The following is an 8,526-nucleotide window of genomic DNA, read 5'->3' as shown; positions in this document are numbered from 1 at the left end:
CTAAATTCCAAGCGACTTCTTACCAAGGAATTATAAAAAAATTTCAGACCCTGAATATTTGAAAAAAAATTGCATTTTTAATAACAAATCCAAGCATTTTAAAGAAGTTACCACATAATGAAATTAAAGGTAGATTAAATAATAACTTAGCGTCAAACAGCACCCCGAGATCCCTGGACGTAGACACTCGTTTAAGCTTTACTCCATCCATGATGTAACGAAAATAAATTGTTTTGGACGTTCATGTGTACGACATTTATGTACGACATTGTAGGACTCACCTGGAAATCAATGCTCTTTGTCATCTAACAGGGAAAAAATTTGACTATCCATTTCCTGAGTGCAAAATTTATATCCGAATATTCAAATACCTAATGAAAATGTGCTTACTCGAGCGGATATCGAAGCGCTGACAGATACGGAATTAGTACACGCCCTCAAGGTTCCACTAGACAATATATAAGTGTATGTATTCCAAGTCAGAGAGTTCAGACAGTTAGTTACTAACGTAAAACTCTCTCTGTTTATATTTAGGATAATTAAAATATCGCCATTTTTTTGAAAACCACCTTACAATAACCATCCCAATACGCCTTACAGATACAGAGCGCATAGGCACTTATTATTCTTGTTCCACTTTTCCAATAAGGTACACCTTTAATAATCATAAAGGATCTTACAACACGTCTTGCAGCTACATAGTTCACGGACGTTAAGAAATCTAGCCCCCAATTCTCCGCTCTCTGGTACTCAGTTTATACAAAATCAACAATGTTTTGAGTTTGTTAAAATTTTTGTAGACATGGTCAAGATTCAATATCCTAGCGAGTTTTTAATGTTAACATATTACAACAGACATGACGAGCTTACAGGCTTATGACTTGTCTAACTTCACAAACGTCAACAGATGGCAGAGTCGAAGGAATATAGATGTTAAAATATAAACAGAATGGTAAATGTTACACAATGAGTTAAGTAGCCACTTAACCCAGCCAATGACAGGTGATTCTTCTTCTGTAAAATGTTCTTTATGTCTGTTGTAATATGTCATACAACATGTAATAAATTATCATCAATGCATCAACACCGTTTTCTTCAATCAACTTCTAACTTTGTAGGGGCTCCTATCTTATTCTTCAGGCGCCAATCATCAAAGAAATAATGCATTTTTACAGGTATTTAAAAACGAAAAAATCATTTACATTGGACCTCTTGACTGTTACGGTGCAAAAGACTGCCTTCTTAAATCAATCGTCATTTGCATACTGAGTTAGGTGTCTGATTTTTCTGGACTTTTTTCTAAGATTGTACAATATTTTGTTAATGAATTATGATGACACTATCAGGTTTCACACGATACTGACCTTTAGTTTAAGAATATTGAAGGCTGATTTTGCATCAATTCGCTAAAAATATTACATAATCAAAAGAATCAACACTAATATGGCGGCCTCCGTAGTGTTGTGGTTAAGAAGTTTGACTCACGCACGGAAGGTTCCGGGTTCGATTCCGCAAGTCTGAGTGAAGTGATGAGACCTGTGTTTAACACAGATCATTTTTCTAATACAGAAAATTTCAAAGCCTTCAAATAATTTTTGGGATCTTGGGTATCACGGTGGGAGGAATTAAGGGGTGCGGCAAATTAACTCAAGCATATTGTTCCTGTGGAGGCAGGGTGCGTGTGCGGTTGTGGTGGGGGCGAAGTGTTGACTGTTTGTATTGTTCACTGTTGAACAGGTATGTCAAATCTTGTCTTCGTGTCTTTGTAACCTTTGATTGGGCTAACCTTAATGTATTTTTGTAAAAATATTTACAATAAAATAACTTTTTTGTATTTTCTGTATCACGATGTTTTCTACGGCTACGAGAGCGGTTCATAAAAGCACCGCTGGTTGAGAACATAAAACTTTTATTTAAATTTTGTTTGTTTTTTAACTAAAAATTTTCGATTAAGATAGAATATATTCTTTTGATAACTTTACATTAAAAAAAGATAAAAATAGTTGATTTACATTGTTTTATGTAGTCTTTTAACTAACATTGTATGAAACATTTTTGTGTTATTTTTTTTAAAAAAAGATTTACAATTTTCCCAAATATTTCAATCTTTCCGGCCATTTTCAACGAGTTGTAAATAACTCACTATTAGAAAATGGAAATCAAGTTGGGGTAGAGTGGGATTCGAGCCTCGGACCTCTGATCCGTGAGTCCACAACACTAGCCACGGGACCACAACCCGATGTAAATGTAATATAAATGTGTTTTTGTTAATACAAAGATTTTTTAACATTTTTTTTGCACCACAACAGGCCAGGAGGCCTAATTACAGTGGTGAATTACATCACAGAGCATCCAGGCTTGAGAAAAATCACATTTTTATTTTTGTGTTATCACCAGGAATCGAACCCTGAACCTTCCGTGCGTGAGTCGAGCGTCTTGACCACTACACCACGGAGGCCACCATTATATAAAGATAAAGTTATATGGTGGTCTGTAAAAATGTGTTATCCCACTGTTTTGTTGATGTTTAAAAAATAAAAAAAAATAAAAATTATCACCCGTTTCGTTCTATTAAGTACTATTTATCTATAAACGTTAAATAATAAATCTTTTTTTTTAATGAGCCTGATGTTAAACATCAATTATCTCAATTCGAGGTTGGTGTACGCATGTTTGCATTATACTATCCAAATAATAAAGTAATGGAATTTTAATTTTTTAAACGTATTATCTCATTACATCGCACATGAACGTATCACTGTTTTCTTTTGAATCTTTATCGTTTCGAGTTAATTTTGTCATTTTATACATCTCAATGAGATAACCTTTGCCTCATACCATGTTTGTATGCATAAACTACAGATTATTCTAATATTTATATTTTTAATCAAACATAAATAATAATGTTGCATTTTCCTGTCATGTAACGCTATCAAAATAAAAAAATGGAGAGAAGTCAATAATAATCAACTTACTGTCTGTTCATTATTACTAAAATTTTTAAATAAACAAACCAGCCACGTGATATCCAACAGAGAATGGCCCATTTCACACGTTTCGTGCAAATGCACACGGCACTGTAAAACTAGGGCGATTGACATTTACTATCTCCTTCGCCGTCTCAAACTAGGGATTCGTTTGCAGCTAAGTCTCGCATCTCGCACTCCGCTGCGCTCTATTCTCTGCATCCCTCTCCAGCTCAACATATGAGGCGGAGTCAAAATCCTCAAATAAGCATCGGTTTATGTATGTCGAAATATCTTTTTGTTCTACTATCCGAGTGCCTTGATTATTAACACTATTCTCATCTGTATATATCGAGACGAAATACTAAACTTCTGTACTATCTGTAACTTACCTCGGTATGTTCAACTTACTTGTCATATCGACATCATATGATCGAAACAAGCCAATGGAATAACCGCAAACAATTAGTCCGCGTTCCTTAAGTCATTAACATTTAAAATGGTTTTCATTTATATTTTAAATAGGCTTCTGTAATAAAAATTGCTCACTTCAAAGCGATTATAAACTCCAATAAATCCCAATTCAAGCAAAAAATGCTCGCTTGAACAAGAATTTTGTATGATTTTGATGATGGTGGGGGGTACTATATTTTTGTATTCGGTCGGGAGACTTTTATCTTCAACTATGACGTCAAACTGAAGATATGTCATTTTAGAGCGTAGATATGTGTACCGTGATGTACGCTTCGCCTTGTTTCATATCGATGTATCGACCCAAAACTTGAAGGTAGGGGGTCAGTAGTATATCTTTGTAATCGCTAGAGCGAATTTATCTTCAACTTTACCGTCAAAGTGAAGGTATGACGTCTTTATCTTCCCATCATAAAAATCCTGAAAAAATATTACCTCCCCAAAAACGTCATGAAATAGCTGATATAATTTATTTATTTAAAATTGCTTCTGGTTCAATTGACTGACCTGAATTACTTTCTTAACTCTCTATTAATGTTCCTCAAAAAGTTCTGAGGAATAACCTTAGTCTTCATACTTCTCTTGTCTCATCTAATTATAGGCAAAATTCATTTTGATGGCAAACTTTCAATAAATTTAATGTCATTTTAGTTTGCCTTCGAAATAATTTTGTAGTATTTTTTTCTTCTGGATTTATCTCATTCTTTATTTGATGTTGGAGAAAATGTTTTTAATTACCGTAGCGCTTCTTGCTAAAACTTGTAATAAGCTTATTTGTTTTGTTTTCTGTATATTATTACGAGCGTTTTGAAGCGCTGTGAACGCTAATCCTGCGAATCACGTGTTATTAGCTATCGCGTCGGCAGTGCCCTTAGCTGCGAAGAGGAGAAGAACTGGTCCCGTGGTAGATAGACTGGCCAGCAGGATTGTTAATATAGTATTGCGCAATATCAAAGTAATGTATTTAAAATAGCTGAAGGTTTTTTTTATAATAAAATACTCAAATATAACTCTAACAATATGATAAATGTAGCTGTTAGTCCGAATACAGAATAAATAAATAAAATAACATCAAGTGAAGATAAGACCGTCTTGTAATGTAAAGGTTGGCCCTATCACCTACCATGTTTGAGATTCCAAGGGGAATTTCTAGATAAATTGATTTGAATAAATATTAATTTTAAAAGTGGTTTTTCACTGCAATATTTAACTGTCTATGGACTGGCACCTGAAGCAAAATACTGTTTACTTTACCATCAAATAACAGATATGCACTATTGGATTGTAAGAAAAAAGTCATTATGATGGCTTCAACCCACAAGAGTTTTTATTATGAACAAACCTTTATTTCATAAAAGTTATAAAATAAAAACGAATACTTGTTAAAATACCATTAAAATATAATATCACCTTCATAATAAGTACAACACCCTTTCTATAGTTTTTTTTTAGTAAAATAAATATTTGCCATGCATAAAAACGTAACTACCTAAATAATCATCATCATCAGTGGCGCTACAGCATGTTGTGGGCCCTGGCCTCCTCCAGAATTTGTCTCCATTCGTCCCTGCACCCCGCGGCTCTTCTTAAGTTCGTCAGGCCAATTGCTCTAATGTCACTTTCCACATTATCCAGCCATCTTAATTTTGGTCTGCCTCTGCTTCGTCTGTCTTCCGGAGTGGTATAAAGAATATTTTTTATTTTACGGTTATTATTCATTCTGTGCACATGGCCCAACTATCGTAATCTCTTTAATTTGATGAATAGTGCAATGTTGGGTTCACCATACAGTGCCTCTAACTCGTGATTAAACCGTCTCCTCCACACTCCATTATGGTTGACAGCACCAAATATCTTCATTTATATTTTTCTTTTAAATACTTATACCATATTTTCATATCTTTTGGTCATAACCCGGCATTTAGCACTATATACAATGACCGGTCTGAGGAGAGTTTTGTAAATAATGGTCTTAGTTTTTCTAGTGAGCAATTTGAATCTCAGATGTTAAAACAAGCCATAATAACATCTGTTTGCTGCTGATAGCTGTGCTCTAATCTCGGTACTGTATTTGTTATCATTAGTCATTTCAGTACCTTAATATTTAAAGGAGTTGACATTGTCTTTGTTATGTGACCCGACGTCAATTGCTTGTTGTACATAGTTTATTTGTGACTTTCTTGCTAACATGTATTTAGTCTTAGATGTATTTATTTTAGATGTATTTATTTTGAGACCTATGTTACTTGCAGCCATTTCTATATTTAAGGAATCATCTTTTAATGCCTAAATAAACAATAGTATAATTCAAAACCTTATATAAATCTGGCAGAAACAGATTTCAATTATACTACTTGACACCGCAAACTAAGCATTTCCCATTAAGTAGTAAAGCATAATTAGAAATCTCACAATTTTTTTTCCAAAGTTTTTCGCAAATATCTCAGTAACTCTTTCAATGTTCATTTATAAGTTTGCTTTTAACACTCTTACATAAACTGTTGACGAACTCAAAAAATGAAGAAATATAGTACACAGTTAAAAGAGTTATCTCAATTATTTTAAAAGTAAAATTAAATTTTCTATCATAAAATGTATATTATTATGTAAAACACGTTTGGTCACATGTTACCGACGAAGATACCTCAAGTTTTTTTTATGATAAAATATAAAATATAATAAAACTCTTTTAACTTTTTGTTGTGTAGTTTGTTTGGTTGCCCAGTTTGACTATTTCAGGTCCCAAATCTCAATAGGAAGTTAACAAAGTTCTTCATTGTCTATAAAATAAAATAGTTTTTTTTATATAAATGATAACTCTAGTAATCGAGGCCCTGATTCTTTGCAAGCAAAGTTAAGGATATCAAAAAGTATCTTCGAAGCATAATATTTTAATTAATATTTTATTGATTTATGCATATGGCAATTTGAAGCACCTAATGGCGCATTTAAATTCTTTTTTTTTTTTTAATCTAGAAAAAGTAGAGATAAAACAATTCAAAACGTTGAGTTCAAAACATTCAGTTCAGGGATTGAATAATTTGTTTAATTAAATCCAAAAATTATTGAACGGGTACATTAAGAAAAAAATATTTTTATATTTTTTTAATTTACTCATGGATGAAGAAAAGTTTGAAAAATAATGACTTATAGAAGAATGCATTAAAAAAAAAGTAAAAATTATTCTAAAAAACGAATAAAAGGTAAATCACAAAATGTTTTTGACTACAGGTAAAACACCAACAACACAACAAAAAATTAACAAATTACAACAGGGATAGAGAAAACCTTAAAGAAAAGAATATGGAAGTAAGGTTTATGACCTGTGATTGGCGGGTTTGACATTTGGACAAACTTAAATATTGTAATAAAACCAACTGGTCCAAGGAGAAGTTTAAAAATTGAATGATTGTTTTCAGACGTTGTCTAGTATGTGAAACACTTCAGTCAGCTAAATCTCTTCACAACAATAAAGGTTTTAGCTCTTTTACTTCACTTAAACTTACAGATGGAAGAATTGAAGAAATATGGATGTTCAAACATACACAAGATGGTGAATGTTACACAGTGTAAAACGTGGCTACTACAGCTAATGACACGCCATAACCCTTGTCAATGCCAGACTTATTTTATTATATTCCCTTCTTTAAGGTATTCTCCATCCCTGTTGTAAATAGTTAATCTTAATGACTCCCGAGGAGATGAAGTCCAGGTTTTTGTCTACAAACATTTGGACAAATTTAAATATTGTAACAACACAAAGAAACAAAACTACATGAGCTTATCATTTTTTTCTGCAGCCTGTGGCCGTCCACTCCTAAACAAAGGCCTCCTCCATCCTTCTCCACGCCAAACGATATTCGGCTATTTGCATCCATGCTGTTTTGGTATCCTTCACAATGTTGACTCTTCAGCGGAGCTTTGGTCGTCTGGGGTTTCCAATACTATTCCAAGGATGCCAGAACAAAAGGCGTTTTGTTTATCTATCGTCTAATCTGTGAGCAACATGACCAGCCCAACGCCATTTCAATGAGTTAAATTTTACTGTAGTATCAACAATATTTCGAGTTTGTCCAAACGTTTTTAGACAAAGACTGAATTTCACCCCCTTGGAAGTTATTAAGTTTAAAATATTACATCAAAGATAGAGAACTGTTCAGACAAAGAATTACGGAATTATAGGCAATTACGACCTATCATTGGCTGGTATAAATGGCCACTTAATTCACTAATCTGTCTTTTTTTTTAAATATTTGTTTGTAATAAAAAAAAATGCATTTTACAATAGGTATGAGTGTATGATCTTTTAAAATTTTAATTTTTACTTACTAATCAGTCCTACTGAACTGCATAAAATGCAGTCGTCAGCAGGTACTTATAGTTAAGTTAAGTTATCTCTTAAATTCTATCACATATAAAAACTCTTTTTTCATAATAATGAAAAAGAAAACATGTATTCGCATGTCCATCAAAAATATCTTACACGCAGAAAAATAAAAATTTGTCCAATAAGTTAAATCCAAAAAATAACTTACGAAGGCGTGGCCTGTGTGTAGGTCAACATTTTATTTTAAATTTCAATAAAGGCTACTGGAAGAATACGACAGATATAAAAATAAAACAAAAAAGTTGAAATACTAGGACAAAATTTTTTTTTCAATGAAAATGAGAGAATTGTAATAAAATATTATGCTATTTATTAAAAAAAGAAACTGTTTAAATCTGTTTTTTTATCCCTAATTTCAATAAAAAATTTAGTGGAAACAAATTCATTTAATTAATTTTTATCAAATGGTTTTTATGAAATGGATTGAACAGTTTTGGAGCCATGAAAAATGAGTCTCTTTACCCAAGTCTTGATTTACAATAAGGGATTTCATGTAAACTACTCAATCTATCAAAATGTTTTCTTTTCCTATTCCGATTCCTACTCTTGACTTGTCCATCTTCAAGTATTTGATGGAATTGATCGTGCCATGTCTTTCTCGATCTTCCTTGTTTTCTGCATCCATCAAGATTCGCATTGTAAATCCTTTTAGCCCTTTTTTCGCTGTCCATTTGTTTTTGTATCACATAACTATGTTTTAAT

Source organism: Micrasema longulum, unplaced genomic scaffold, assembly GCF_059751315.1.
Source record: "Micrasema longulum isolate JH-2025_06_02 unplaced genomic scaffold, ASM5975131v1 h1tg001605l, whole genome shotgun sequence".
Taxonomy (NCBI): domain Eukaryota; kingdom Metazoa; phylum Arthropoda; class Insecta; order Trichoptera; family Brachycentridae; genus Micrasema; species Micrasema longulum.
Note: the sequence above shows the minus strand (reverse complement) of the source record.